The sequence below is a fragment of the Etheostoma cragini genome, chromosome 10 (genome assembly GCF_013103735.1).
Source record: "Etheostoma cragini isolate CJK2018 chromosome 10, CSU_Ecrag_1.0, whole genome shotgun sequence".
NCBI lineage: Eukaryota > Metazoa > Chordata > Actinopteri > Perciformes > Percidae > Etheostoma > Etheostoma cragini.
Genome location: NC_048416.1, coordinates 7,486,979 through 7,503,639, shown reverse-complemented (window position 1 = coordinate 7,503,639; position 16,661 = coordinate 7,486,979). Strand labels below are relative to the sequence as shown.

General features: G+C 40.6%; 1 long non-coding RNA gene across 1 annotated transcript; it reads right to left on the bottom strand.

The window, feature by feature from the left end:
• Nucleotides 1-232: 232 nt before the first annotated feature.
• LOC117952211 lies at nt 233-3,920 on the bottom strand. The gene is made up of 4 exons (XR_004658344.1): nt 2,535-3,920; nt 2,189-2,374; nt 1,547-1,621; nt 233-1,379 (listed from the first exon to the last, which is right to left on the bottom strand). It is a non-coding gene; the product is annotated as an uncharacterized LOC117952211 (long non-coding RNA).
• Between the last annotated feature and the right edge of the window lie 12,741 nt (nt 3,921-16,661).

The window sequence follows — 16,661 nt, the reverse complement described above, 5'->3', positions numbered from 1 at the left end:
CATTTTTTTTAAAGCCATTAAATTGAGTACAATCAAAGTCAAACATATCAGCATATTATACACATTAGACTTAATTAAAATAGGTAACATTTTAATGAAAGAAATACTAGTTAATGCCCTGATTTATTAATTTTGACCAATTTGCCCTTTTTTGTTTTGACAGCATAAACAGCTTCAAATAATGAGTTTCCATTATGTCAATTTTCAACATTTATTAAATCATTGCATATATATATATATATATATATATAACAGTAGCAATGAACTGGACAGAATAAACTATCAGTAACATCTATATTCATGCATTAAAGACAGCATGCCTTCAGCTAATAACCTGGAAGGTAGCGGAACACCTTCACTTCACTGTGTACATACAGAATCTTCTAACATTTTAAAATTAAGTCAACAGGCACTTCTTTAACAATTCACAAGCTATATTCAAAATGAGCTGGACAGTGTTAATAACATCTGTCTTTATGCATTAAAGAGCGCATGACCTCAGCTTAAAAAAATGCAGGTTTGTAGAACACATCAAAATATATATAACATACATATTAAAACAATAATCAAGTTAACAGGCACTTTTGTAACAATTCAAAAGCCACTTTCAAACAGTAGCTATAAGCTAGACAGTAAACAATTAAGAACATCTGTTTTCCTGGACTAAAGAAAGCATGATTTCAGCTTTAAAAGTGCTGGTTGTTGAAACACCTTTACAGTGTGTACATAACACTAACACTAACATTACAGGTCACAAGCATGAGCATCTGACCTCAACTTAAAAAGTACAGCTTAGCATAATACAAGAGTATAATACCTTCACAGCATGTGTGGATATTTTGAAACACCTCACTGATCCCAACTACTGAACAGTTTTTAAAGTGCAGCTTCACAGCAAGGCTATTTTGTGAGTGTATATACAATATCAACTTTTTCCACACCAGAAAGTATGACCTACAGCAGTTTAAAACATGACAAGAACTATTACAACATCCTGAAAAATTTAACGTTATGTCCAATGTATAATGATGTTGAACAAAACAGCTCACGAGAGCAGGGTGACCATCATATCTGAGTGCCTAGGCAAGGAGCTTGTTTTTCAGAGTCAGGAACTTTGGGCTTGGTTTGGGGCGCATTGTGTCAAGTCCCACAAAAAGTCTTTGAAACACCTCAAATGTTTTGGAAAGCTTGGATGGATACTCAAGATTAAGTGCATAGGTCAACCCAAGCAGTAAGCAGCATGCTTTGGCCAGATTTCCAAGATGGGTAAGGACTGGTATTCCCTCAATGATGATTCCTACTGCATCTGGCTCACGGCAGACATAGATGCTCATATTCTTCATTTTCAGGTCTTCGTGAACAGTGGTCTCTGCAGCCCCCTTTGAGATGAAAGATAAATTTATATAAGAAACAATATCATTTGTTGATGAAAAACAAATAATCCACTTCTACCAGCCAAATTGCTGGTTCAATCAGTTCACATCAAAAGTCAGCACAATTTAAACCTGTTCAGACTGACCCAAACCTGCTTTGAGACAATACTTACACAGTAATCAGAGATGAGCTCCTGTCCACTCTCTCCCATATACTCAAAGAGGCATCTCAGAGTGACATCTCGCTTCTTCATTGCAGTGGAAATTGGGTCCTAGTTAATAGAACAGTAATGAATAAATTATTTTTGTCGGTAAAATTACTCCAACCCTGGAATGTAGGGCTGTAACGATACACCAAACCCACGATTAGGTTTGTATCATGACTTTTGAACCACGATGCAATGCACACCTTGTTCCTTTTTTTGGAGGGGGGTGGAGTTATACTCAGTAAACATTAAACTTTTTTTTCCTGCCACATGGCATTGTTTTGTCACTGATTACATGTCAACTTGCAACACACCTTATTTATTTATTTATAATGATTTCAATATCCGTCAATCCAGCTAAGGTTAGCCTACTATAAAAGGTGCTGGTTGACAGTAGCTAATGCTTGGTCTATAACTTTAGCCAATTCTTGGTGGGTAACATAAGATTACAACATCGTTCAACTCTGAGCTAACCCACAAATTCATCAGTAACGTTAACTGTATAGATCGACCACTAATCTAATGGTAATTTAGCTAGCACACCCCATTCTTCTGCCCGGCGCTGCAAGGCTTCAGTTAAACAAACTACTCAATTGACTAATAGTGTACCTTTTATCTTTGTAAGGTATTTTTCCCCACCTGTATCAGTTCCATCAAGATGTTTTTGATGCGTTGACCAGTTGCTCCTCCCTTGGCACCAAAGAGCTCCAGGAACTTTGGGGTTTGCCTTTCCAGCTGTGACATAAACGTTGCTTCCAGGGGAACTGCAGTACATCTTCGGAACTCCTCGTTTACCTGTAAGATAGCAAATGTTTTCTGTTATTTAAGGGGGTTTACAGATTAGAGACATTTGAACTTTACGAAAAGCAAAAAGGTGTGTCTACTATGTCATGTTCAAGTCACAGTTTCCAAAAAGTGAGTAGTGCCAGTAAAAACTGAACGATAAGTAATTTACCTGAAATGGTTCGAAGAGGGCAGGCCATCTTTCCTTAAATTCTGCCACACCAGGAGACTTAGCAACCACTTCCTGTCTTCTCCAGCTGTATGTTCTGGCCATCATATCGTTTATGCTCCTGACAGAGTCCTTTTTCTGATGGGCAGCTATTAGGTCAAGTCTCAGATTTTCAAGGGTGTCATCTGTTTCACCATGTGGGTGTGAGGGTAAGTAATTCACCTCTGCTCTCTTTGGTTTCTTGACATTTTTAGCAGCTTTTCGTTCATCATTTGACTTGTTTCTCAGTGTGTTTATCAGGAGTTCAGGGCTTCCAAGTGCTTTCCGTTTTGTCCGGTAGTTTCCACACTTATACTTTAGGCTTTGCTGCCATCCATAAATTCAATTAAAGGATCCGGGCTCCTTTAAGCAGGGATGCTTTGCAACTAGTGCCTCTGCCACTACACATCTTTGGGCATCATTGGGGTAAGCTGTGTAGGAAAACATAACCTCTGCTAAGCGCTCCAAGATGTCTGATTTGACACTTGGGGATGTCATTGGGGTGCCATCTCATAAATCTCATTTCCTTGTCTTAAGGCCAGTTCAGTGTTGTGTGAGAAGGTTGGAATGGGAAACACAGCAGGCCATGGGCTCTGCCTTTCAGAGGAGGAAGGACTCAGAACGACAGTATCCACTGAGTCCCCACTGAGACTTGCACAATCACAAAAGCTGACAGAGGCTTCAGGGGTGCTTTCTTGAGGAACAACTGTCAGCGCCAACTCCAGCGGTGCATACACAACTTTAAGTGTGTCTTTATCATTTAGCTCAAGAAGTCATCAAATTCCTCATCTTTGTATTGAAGACTTATATCTGTGGGGATGGAAAAATGTTCTTTGTCAGCTGCAACCAACTCGTTCACAGTTGAGGGTATGCCACTGCTGAGAGTGAGTTTCTTGACTTCTTGATCAATAAGGACCCGGAATCTTACAGTTGGCTCCATGTCTAGGAAGACAAAAGACAGAGAGGTGTGATACTCAACACTGGAGACAGATGTGGCGCTTCAATGTCACCATTGGCTTTCCTGCAACAATATAGGCAGACAGAGGACATACATCAGTAAGGCATCGTTGCTCAACAAGAGTTATGTGGTCCGTTTTCTCCAGATAATATCCACGATCATGTTCGTCATACCAGGATATCTGTGTTCGCACAATAAAATACACTCTTTCCCCAATAAGTGCAATTTGAAGAATCACTGCAAAATCAGGAAGACCTGCAGTAGAACCATAGGCCACAATCATGTCTTTTGAGTACCTTGTTCCCTGATAAGTGACTGTTTCAGCCAGCTGAACTTGAGTCTGAGATGGAGATAGATGTCTGATTGACTCATGTACATTTACATGTAGCACATCAACTGGAACTGATGTTACTCTTACAACACTAAGAGCAGGCAAAGGTGTTGTAGAATGCAGGATGTGGCTTATCATAAGCTGGTGCTTTGTAGCCAGGGACAGGAGAATGTTCTTGAAGTTGCCAGTATGCCTTACAATCCGTTTAAACTGGCTGTGTTTTGCTTCGAACCGCATCGTCCAAAAAGCTATCACGGGCCCAAAAGCTTTTATCAATGCTGGATAGTGTTCTAAAAAGTGGTGCTTCGGGATTAAATTTTCATTAGGGAACACTTGCTGGAATCTGTGTCTGTGTTCTGAAATCTTTGAGTCAAGATATGCAATGCTTTCCTCATTATGGACTGGACCCACAACAAGCTCAATAATGTCTTTTAAAGACATCAGCAGAAGCCAGGCTGGATCATTCAAAGGTATTTTTTGCCCAATAATCAATGGTAACATACGTATGAGGGCCCAATTTTCATGCGCATTTCCTCCAATCTTTTTTCTTGAGAAGAAGGTAGTAGGTACTGGCTGAGGAGAGTTTGTTTTGTCAGCCCATTTATATGGAAACTGTGAAATAGCACTGTTAAGTTCACTAAATGTGAAATATTTCTTAGAAATGAAAACGCTGAAGCACAGACCCAGTTCCAAAGGAACAATCCCTTCAAAAATGTCATGTAATATGTCAGGTGGATAGCCAGTGACACAGTGAAAGTAGCTCAGATTTTCGGTCAATGGACAAGCCTTTTTAACACCAAAACAATGTGCCAAGGCAGGGTCTCCTTTGACAGTCAATACATGAGCTGCATGTGCTTCTTGGGTACGAGCAGGAAATGCACCAGACCTCACCTCCTTTATATGAAATTCTGATCGCTGTCCAAGACAAAATCTGCAAATGAATGGTCCAGAAAAACTTTCCACTAATCCACAAATTGAGTGTGCCCCAAGATTGTCTGCAGCAACGCAAAACACACTTCCTTTCACATTTTGTTCAACAGAGGAAATGTAGATGCCATCACGCTCCAATATAGCAATGTCTTTTAACAAAGGGGCAAGCACTTTCTCGTAGCCAAATCTTTTGATGTCCACTGCTTTACATAAAAGGCTTAAGTACACAGAGCTCAGAGTTGACCGAGATGAGTGTTGAATGTTGCCAAACACCCAGTATACAGCTGTAATCTTATGCTTCTTTCTTGAAGTTCCCAGTGGATTGCAAATTTCGAAGTCGTCAATGTACAGTACAAGTGTAATTCTTAGTTCTTCAGAATAAAAAGCATTATCTTTATAGATTGTACCATCTTGATATGATTCATATTTAGTAGATGACTTGTCCTTTTCCTTACTCAGAACTTTTTGTCTAAGATCTTCTTTACCCAAAATGTGAATCAAAGATTTAAGAATTGGGATATACTGGAAACTTCTCTTCTCGTTTGGTTCAAGGATATACTCAACAGGCTCAACAACTTCAAATTTCTCTTTATAATACTGCCGTCTCTTGAATGATGAGGATAGAGGACCACGACTACTGAGTGCTATGCTTAGTGGATTGGAATTGCACAATTCTTCCACCAAAGATGTAACAACAGTGTCATCAATGGTTTGGTTATGTTTCATAAAATGTGAAACAATAATACTTTTCACTGAAGATATAGGTGCAGAATTTGCTATAAAGTGAAGATCATCAACCAATTCATCAATGCACCGAACTGAAACATGATGAACACTCTCTAATTTCAACAAGAGGGATGCTATATACTCTACAACTACATTGCTTCCATCTTCCTCTTCATAGTGTGCATTGGTGCTACTGCCTTCATGAGTAACATAATTTTGGACTTCATCCTTTTCAAAGGCTTCAGCATCAAGTGCTTCCTCTTGTAACCCACAGATAATCCCTGGTTTGAAATCTTGTGATTTATGTGGAGTATGCTTCCTGTGTTTGTGTGTTGCAAATGTCCCATACACATTTGTTTGGTGATCACATCCTATGAAGACACACTTCACAGTCTCATTATTTTTGAGATGATGACCTATGTGTTCAAAAAAATCCTTTTCGTTGTGAAATCCAGGGTTTTGACACAAAGGGCAGGTAAATGAAAGACTTACTTGAGGTGAGTTAAGGGATTTAGCTTCTGGGTGGTTTCTTGAGAGGTGAGAACGGAAGGAACTCCAGGATTTAAAAGAACATGGGCAATCTATATGAATACAAGGCAAGGCATGGCTGTGTCCAAGGGTCCCGTGATGCAGTGTATAATGCTTTAAAATGTCACTCCTTCCTGGTACCACAGAGCTGCACAATTTACAGGGCCATCCCATCTGTCAATGGGGAGAAAAAGAAAAAGTTGGTTACTTCTAGCCTTTTGAATAAAAGCCTAATGAAAGCCCTTCATTGCAGAATTTTATTTTATACAATAATCTGAAACATCATGCACAAACCTAACTGACTTCACCATACTGGGAGGAGGGATGTTAATGCAAATAAATTACTCAAAAAAATCTTCTCACTTATTTACAAAATTCATATAAACAGCCTACATCAAGAGACAGGGGTTAAACATATGCACCCAATATTTACAGAGCAATAAAAATATGACATTTGGGTTACAAGTTATGAATAGAGTACATAGTGAGCGTACACTTTTGTGAAAGAGGAACTATTATGGATATGTGCCTTAACTATGCTTTGCCATTATTAAACAGCTTTGGAATAATTGTGATGTTAGATAAATGACTTGTGACTTGTTGCCTTCTTTGCAGCATCTATTGGCTGAAAACCAAACCCTGCATGATCAGATCCCCAGACCCATGTATCAAGCTCTCCTGTGAATATACTACAGTACAACCGACAAATACAAAGCTTCCTTAATAGGACAAACACGTGTGAAGCACGCTGGGTTAGGAGAATTGTGCCTGCACCTGGTACACCACCATTGAGGTGTAAATGCGGGAGGTGTGAGTGTTTGCAAGGCTATGTGCTGATCCACACAAGCCAACAGTGCCCATAACCCATAGTGGCAAATGGTTGCTCCCTCGTCAATAAAGTGGTTTTCGTTAGATTGTGTGTAAATGTCTAAGCACGAGAAGTAGCCTACATTAACTGGTGCGTTTTTGTCCTCATTGAAACCAGAGCAGCTGAAGCGCTGCTACACTGACTCGACAAAGTAGCTAGTTAGCTTAACTGCTGCTCTGGCACATTAGCTAACCTCCAACCGAAGATAAACACTCAGCTAGCTAGCTGTGGCCGTGTGTGTGTCCGTGAGGGCACTGCCAAAAATGCCAAAGCCACGACAACGTTTTGAAGAAGTTGAAAATACCTCTGAAACATTAAACTATCACAAAAAGACATTACTTATACAACGCACATACATTTATTTACACAGTAGGCTATGTGGCTCAAGTTAAACTGTTTGAGATAGAGCACATTCGAAGCTGGCGGTAACAAAAGTTTGTGGAAAACGCGCTGCTTTTGCAGATTGCAAAACATAAACACGTTAATTAGGGCAAAATGTAACCATTAACAATACAAAGAGTTACTTACATGTCGCGTGTGAAGTATAAAATATCCGCCTCCGTGGAAAAACCTGCTCGAACAATCTCCTGGAAAAGACGAGAGTGAAGGATTTGCCCGGGCATGGTCTTTCAGTTGCTGCAGGTGGGCGGGTCGTGTCCTTTTACGTCTGATTCAAACGTTTAAAAATATTTTTTGAAAACCAATTTATGGGGAAGTCCCATGAAATTAATTATATTACAGAAAATATTAAGTTATGAAAAAATTCCCACTTTTTTACTCATTATAACTCAAAAAACAAAGAAGGGAAAATAAATTAATTTATTGGAACACATGTAGTTTTTAAAATGAAGTCCTATGGACAATTGCACTGATCGAGTGGCATTGGATCACCACCTTTCATATAAATTAGGGCAGGTTATTCAAACCAATATCCTTTAAAATTACAGTAGCGTTATTCTGCATGGAAAAATGAAAAGCTCTGAAGCAGGTTATCAAACAAAGTTGTGTAAAGATTAGTTCTGCTTGTGCGCCTGAATGGCTCAGTTGGTAGAGCAAGCGCACAAATGTAGAGGTTTGGTCCTTAATGCAGTGGGCCCTGGTCTGACTCTGACCTCGCCCCTTTGCTGTATGTTGTTCTGCTTCTCTCCTCCTTTTCATGTCTTGAGCTGTCCTGTCTAATAAAGGCCTAAAATGCCCAAAAACCTATCTTTGAAAATGACAAAAAAAGATTAGTTCTGCATGGAATATACGTAGCTAAGAGGATACTGTTTTTTATAGTGCTGGAAAGTACTATACAATAAGTGCATTTACCGGAGTTTGTTATAATTTAAGGGTACTTGTCCTATACTTAATGAAATACTTTGCTTAATTCCAGCTCTGTGTCATGGCAGTGTGGGCACTGGTGCCAGTGCACAGAGCTCGGGGCAGCCTTTCCGGACTTCATATCCCAGCCTCTGCTGACTTATTTTTATCTCCATTGGGGACACAATGTATTCCATCCATCAAAAGTGATCCTCTGCTTCACCAATAGCCTAAAACATAAATTAATTATGTACCTAAAACAGTTGTGTTTTAAACTAAGTAAAGCCTGTGTGTATTGTGTGATAGAACAATAAAATCCAAGTGGCAGTTTCTAGTTTTATTTAGCCGGTACAGAGCTCCGGGACGGCTACAGTCACGGTTTATGTCAAGTAGTGAATGGAATGGTAGACCCAAGTGCAGAGAAGGAGGAGGCAAAAGTTGAGCCAAAGGGTTTGTTAAAATTAAAAGCAAAGTACAAAGAAACAAACAAACAAACAAACAAAGGAAGTCCTGAGGGACAGGCAAAATATAAATCCAGGGTGCAAAAATCCAGGTAGCAAGGAACCAGAAACAAACCGACAAAGGGGACACAACACTATAATGATCTGACACAGGACAAGGTAAGCACAAAGACTAAATACAGAGAGTAACGAGGTCACAAGAGGCAGGTGATAAGAGGGCTGGGAAACAGGTGAAATACATCAGGTAATCAAAGGAGTGCAAAAACACTAAACAACTAAAGACAAGACGAGACAAAGACCCAGGCTGTGTCTTAAATCGCGCACTTCTGTACTAAATACAGTAATGTAATAAATTTGAGTACATAGTGCGTTCACATTGTTGAAGTGCGGTCAAATGAAGTGCACTTTAATACCCGGATGGTGCACTCAAAGCGGCCAGAAAATTGAGTGGACACTTTTCACACTCAATGGTCGCCATCTTGGCTATGTAGCGGAAGGGGCGGAGCTAACAACAGTTGGAAAAACTTGGCGGCCGAAGATGCGATAGCAAGACCAACGGAGCAATACTAATGTAAGTTGAACGTGTGTCTTTTTGCTATACTTATAACATATAAGCCACCTGTTTATCTATATTTTGTTAATTTTACAGTCTGTGATGACGTTTATTGGTACCGTAATTTGACGTGCTAGCAAGCTAACCATACATAGTAAACAGCGGCAGTTTAACCATATTGGCAAATAAGTTATAAGATAACGTCACATGTGTTGTAGTAAATTATTTTCTATCGTCCTGCTGTCGAAGTTATAGTGTTAAAAGTGTGATCTTAACAAGTTGTACATAATCCGATGTGAGCGTTAGCTCAGCAAAATAGCAATCAGCTGATTGTCTGCCCGTAACGTTAACAGTAGGCTTAATGTTAACGTACCCGCTGATACTCCCTCCACCTGATGTATATCCTGTATATACTGCCTCCACCTGATGTATATCCTGTATATACTGCCTCCACCTGATGTAGATCCTGTATATAATGCCTCCACCTGATGTAGATCCTGTATATACTGCTTCCACCTGATGTATATCATGTATAACCCGTCTCTTCAGGGACAAACGAGGAATAGAGCTTCTCGTTTAGGGGCAACGATGGCCGTCAGACCGTAGAAGGATCCCCTGGAGAGCCTGAAGTCCCCCCTCATGTCCCTGTCCCCATCAGACTAGCTACGACCTGGGTGAGCCTGCAGAACTACAAGCACATTTAGAAAATTTAATAATATTAAAGTATTTAACTTTGTTATCTTTTGTATTACACTTTGTATGACTGTAGCAGGCATATAATGAATATAAAGGAATGGATCTATTTAAATGTCAGGTCTGTTCCCTCTGCTTTCACTATTGTATTGTCACTGTATGAAGACCACTTAGAACAAAAATACAACTTATATAAAAGAATTAATGATGTTTTGTCTATTAGGTAAGTTGTAAGGGTAATGCTTCACCATAACAGTCTTATCTCTGGGCTACAAAGTTTTCCTCATGAGTTGAGCATTAAAATGAACAGTAACGTTATGAATGATTGAATATTAATGTTATTTTTAGAGCAGAAATATAAGTATATAAGAGTGGACGGCAAAGAATAGGTATAATTAATGAATTTAAAAGACTGCATCAATAACGAATATTATACAATACAGTTGTGTGTACTGTTTTCAGCTAATGAGGGGGGCATGACGGCGTCATCCTGGCGTGACACGGAGCAAATAAAAACCACATTTATTTTTTTTTAAATATAAAAAACCAAGTATGAGTTATTTTTCGCGAAACACTATTATAGTAATATAATAGCAGACTGGAATGCTAGTCCCCTGGTGAAATTCCCAATTTTACGGAAGAAGAAGGGATGAAACGTGTACATCATTTCCAGTAAGTGCACATATTAGTGAGCAATTTGAGACAACACTCCTGTGTCAAAATTTACGCACTATGCAAGATAGTACGTAGTGAGCGAAGTGTACTGTCTGTAAGTGCACTAAGGGAAGTGCGCGATTTGAGACACAGCTCCAGACTTTAAAATAAAACAGGATAATATTCAATAATGTGATCATCACATTTGTCTTGTATGCATGTATTGGTAATATATCACTTAAAAAAATGTGTTGCATGCATTCCATAGGACACATTCAGGGCTTAACCTTTAGTTACCAAGTAATGTATTAATCATTATTTAAAAGCGGGGTTAGTAGTTTCTTTGCAGGTATAGATTTTACAAAAAACATGCACTAAAATTAACTCACAAGATATGATACATTGTTTCATGTAAAACTACCCAGCAGTTATACATAACAAGTATTTTTACATATTCAAGCTTTAGTCCATTTGGCTGCTCATGCCTCTGTACTGTCACTTAAAGTTTTAAAGTTAGACTTTGTAACTTATGAAAGAAGAAATAAAACAGTTTTGCTCTTACAAAAGGAGAAAAACAATTATCAGGTTAGTTTGGCTCTTGATGTAGAGAGCCTTATACAATCTGGAAATAAACAATCACTTCATCAGTCAGTCAGACTCATATTTGCATTTAAATGTGCAAACTTGCACAAAGTCTGTATGAGCCTATTTAGGGCTGTATACACAGATATGCTATGCATACAGATAGTCACGGCCTTGTAAAAGAAAGGATATTATCCACGAAGCAAATGTGGTGAAATGTTTCATTCAATCAAAATCAAGATGCTGTCTGGGCTTGGGCTTTTATAAAGAACAATGGGTGCAGCTGTTGTGACATAGGTGTGCTCACTTTCAATTTAATCTCCAATTGAAGTGGTTTAGATAATCTTGCTATACTGTTGGCTTGTAAACCATCTGTTTGATCATCTGGCAGCTTGTTTCTTTCCCTGTCGGAATTGTAACACAAGCCCTTTTTAAACAGACCCCGCCAGCTTTGCTTTCTTACTCTGAAGTAGTGATGGCCAAATGAAGCCTCATAAAGCTTCATGAATAATTTTTTCTTCCGAGCACTCTAGATAGTGCTCTCGGTACAAAGAAAACACGTCCATACCAGAAAGTGTCTTCAAACCAGAGCGAGATGGTAAGCTGGGAAGACCACTTAAAAGACTATTTGGACCCGGTCGCAATCGACTGAATGTAAAAGGCTGCTTCCAGAGCAAAATGATGGCAAAGGGGCGCTCTACTTATCAACATGTGTATGTTGAGGCAGGACTGACAAAATCACCATTGGGCTTACCAGTAATAGTGGCAATGGGACTTATACACAGGGTTGATGAAGTGACACTGACTCAGACTGAAACTGACTTGCAATGATGTTGGATGCAAAAGTGTTCACAAAACTGGACGCTCAATCCGAATTTTGGTAAATCCCCATAACACCAGTATCACGATCCCTCACAACCTTTATCACTCGTTTCAGTAGATACCTCTTTAACCGACTCCCCTTTGGCATCGCATCGGCTCCGGAACACTTTCAAAGACGGATGTCGCAGATGTTCGACATTTTTGAAGGCGTGGTATGTCATGCAGATGATGTGTTGGTGTATGGACGGAACAGACAGGAACATGACCAACGACTACATCGTGTTCTCCAGAAAATGCAGGACGAAGGCCTCACTCTAAATGACAAGTGCAAGTTTGCTAAAGAGCACATCATTTTTGTCGGCCACAAAATATCGGCAAAAGGCATTGAACCAGATCCAAACAAAGTTAAAGCGATCCAACAGATGCCAGATCCGACAAGCGTGGAAGATGCGCGCCGTCTGATGGGCACGGCAAACTATCTGGCCAAGTTTGTGCCACAGTTGGCCACCTTCACCACACCATTAAAAATACCTACAGAGAGAGCAAAATGAGTGGATCTGTGGTGTACCTCAACAGAGAGCTTTTCAAAAGCTGAAAGAAGAACTGAGCTAAAAAAAAGCAATTGCTCAGTATTCAAACACAGCAGAAACAAGAGTAGCAGGAGATGCATCAGCGTACGGCATTGGGCCTGTTCCAACACAGAAACATACTGATGACTCCTGGCAGCCTGTGACATACATCTCAAGAGGGCTGACAGACACAGAGGAACGCTATGCGCAGATCGAGAAGGAGGCTCTAGCACTGACATCAGCCTGTGAAAGACTAAACTCTTATGTACAGGGTCTGCCATTTACACTACTAACAGACCATAAACCCCTCGTTCCACTGTTGAGCACCAGAGGTTTGGATGATCTGCCACCCAAGGTTCTGAGATTCCGTCTGAGACTTTTGAGATACATCTATGACATAGTCCATGTCAAAGGCCTTATCACTGCAGACACATTGTCAAGAGCTCCACTGAGAGACAAGCCATCCTCTGACAACCTACAACTGGAGAAAGAGGTCCAGATGTTTGTGGATGCTGTTTTATGTTCACTCCCTGCTACAGATAAGCGGTTGGAGGAAATCAAACAAATGCAACAAACAGATGAAACATGCAAAAACAGTGGCACACACTGTCTAACAGAGGGGCCAGAGAAATGTGGATTGAGACCAGATGTGGCACCCTACTCGCAGATTAGGGTGCCACATCACATAGGGAGTCACATAGGGAGTCTCTCCCCTTTCTCATGAAAGGGGAGAGACTTATTATACCTCAGGTACTCAGAGGGGACATAATGAATAAACTCCATGAAGGTCATCAAGGCATCTCCAAATGGCGTGCCAGAGCTCAGGAATCAGGATGGTGGCCAGGTATCTCTGCCCAGATCCGAGAGAAAGTGGACAAATGTGAAACATGCCAAAGACAAAGAACACAGTACAGAGAGCCACTAATCCAGACCGCAATCCCTGATCGGCCGTGGCAAAAGGTGGGGATGGATTGGTTTGAGTGGTCAAAAAAGACGTACATGCTTTTTGTGGACTACTTTTCTTGTTACACTGAGGTAGCAGAGCTCAGGATCACATCAGCTGAGGCAACCATTCGAGCTGGGAAGGAGGCTTTCGCCCGTCATGGATATCCAGAGACTATAGTATCCGACAATGGGCTACAGTTCTCGTCGGAAACATTCAGAACCTTTGCAAAAGAAAATGGCTTCACCCACATAACAAGCAGTCCTCGTTACCCACAAGCAAACAGCGAGGCAGAACGTGCTGTCCAGACGCTTTAGAGCCTTTGGAAAAAAGACACCGACCACGTCAGAGCATTACTGGCTTACAGAACCCCACCACTGGAGCATGGATTCTCACCAGCGCAGTTACTGATGGGGAGAAATCTGCGTGCAACACTACCCCAGTCTTCAAGTAAACTGGATCCTAAGTGGCCTGAGTTACAGGCTTTTTGCAGGAAGGATGAGGGAGGGAGGCGTAAGCAAGCTGCACACAGAGCCAGAACACTTCCAGAACTTACCTCTGGACAGAAAGTGTGGATTACCACAGAGGAAGCTTCATGAACTGTATTGAGATCTGCCAATACGCCAAGGTCATACTTGGTAGCGACTGACAGGGGCGTTCTAAGAAGGAACATAATCCACCTTAGAGCCACAGGGAATCCTCCTGAACAACCAACAGTTACTACAGCAGGCAGAGTTCTAAAGGCTCCTGAGGGACTTGATTTATGAGTTAAAAGTTCATGTGATGGTGTAAAGTTGATCTGTTTAACACTAGAAGTGCCGGGATTCCATAACAACTAGAACTGCCGTGAACGGTCATTTTGACCGCCAGATTCCAAACTCTATTATCTGTCATGATAAATACCTAATTGCAATATTAATGCAGCTATTGTGTTAAGATACTTTTAGAAAAACAAAATAACACCAAAATGTACAATTTAACGAGTTTAATTATACACTTGAGTTGCCCAGGTGTTTGAATTATTCATATCATGGCATAGTAAAACGTAATTATTTCATTCACATCTGAAAAATATGGTATGTAAATTCATTCAACATAACTTATAACATGCAAATAACACCTAAAAGTATCTTCTTTGAACATTTATAACTTAACGTAACCATTCACTGCCTCCGTGTTGGTTTCTGCTGTGGTGGGCAGCGTTGCTCGGACCGCGCCCCGCTGCCCTTTTCTCCTCTCTAAACTCGTGTCTCAGCTCCTCTGCCAGTTGCCGCCTGAACTTCCTCCGGACAATTTCACTGCTGGTGCACTCCTTGGAGAGGATGTGTGCATTTGCAGCCAGTTTGAGGATGTATAAAGTTGTATAAACACGTTGGCAGCCACCGGCCATCTAGCTACGTGTACCGTTCCTTCCACAGAGCGAGCGCCCGGCGGCTCTTCAGAACGGAGTCCATTCACGCCGTGTTCACGGTCCTAGCTAGCGTTACCGACTCTGGCTTGTCCTTCGGCCCATCGCTGATGCCCACACTTGTTACTCCAGACCGCTTATAACGTTTTTTTGGCAGAGACTCTGATAGTAACTAAGCAACCAATATGCATCTTCAACCGCGCGAAAGATTAAAAACAATACCGCGTAAATCCGAGGGGTCAATATGACCGTGAATGGCCGAAATAGGTAAAAGTGATTTTATTTTATTTGCCTAGTGTGTAATATATAGGCTATAAAAACTATTTTAAATTAAAATATAGAGCCTTTTAGGAAAAGTAAGGAACCAGCAGGATTGTATTTGTTTATCCAGCAAAGTTATTACATATAGAAATTTCAAAACGGTCAAAATGACCGTCATGGCAGTTCTAGTGTTAACAGGTAATACTGTTTCTAAGCGTTTAAATAAATTAGATAATTAATCAATGGAAAGAAACCTCCATAGTTAAGTTAAAAGTATGGTTTATGTTTGAAAGCCTATTGCTGAGCTAAAAAGAGGAGGTGTAGCTGTAGAGACTACAGTACCCACAATGCAATCTAGGGGTTTTCCCGGGGTGTCGGTCAGTAAAGAGGTTGTTAAGCTAGCCCATGGCGTCCCGTCTCATTCATTCATCATACGGATATGAGGCTTCTGTTGACCATCACTACACTGAAAAAAACAAAGCCGGCATAATGCTGTCCCAGTTGTTTTTTTAAATCTGGCCTAACATGCAACACAACAGCGTCGGCATCTAGTGTGTGTGTGTGTGTTTGTGTGTGTGTGTATGACCCGCCATACCGGCTGTCCCTTTTATACAGACATTGATTTGGCTTGTTACTATCTCCGCTGTTGGCTTAGCGGTGGATCAACTCTGTCCCCCGAATTCTGTGTCCCTATCTTATAAACATATTATACATGTGTATTATTAAACATTAAATTTCGCGGAATTACACAGTCCCGCCTTATTGGTCGACCCAACTACATGACGCTCTTGGTTTTAAGAAAAAGGCCAGTTATCTCTCTATGACGGTGACAATTGTGTTGTGATTCAGATGGACTCCCAAGACAAGACGGTGCTCACCCAACTGGCCAATAGGAACTTGGCCCTATGACACTATTTTCACATCGAGAGAAAAATCCTGAGACAAGAGCAAAAAATTGAATTTTTTTTATTCAGCATGACATCACTTTGAACTGCACTTCATGTGCTCCTGCCTTAATGCCAGCCAAAATGACTTTTAATATTTTAATTTGTTTTTTTAAAGGCATTTTTTCTATGGGAGTTGGACAGAAATATGAACTCTGATCACGTCCTGTATTTGAGAATCTCATCACAGAGATCTGTCAGCACCCAACTCAATGGCCTGGTGGAACAGTGGCAAGTTATTGTAAGAGGAACTTCAATGTTGTCTCAGAAGATGTGCTGATTGTCTCAGTGTGTGTTTGCTTTGTTTGTGTGCTTATACTTTGGTGACTGATGCAGCTATTTGACTATAAAGCGAAATAATTTTGATCTTTACTTGGTCTCACACACACACACACATACACAGACTGAAATACATGAAAGGAGCCAAGCATACTTAATGCATGGTTAACACAAGCAAGCCGCTGCAATGCACACCTGGCTGTCCCAATGTGTGTGTGTGTGTGTGTGTGTGTGTGTGAGTGAGTGTTTGTGTGTGTGTGTGTGTGTGTGTGTGTGTTT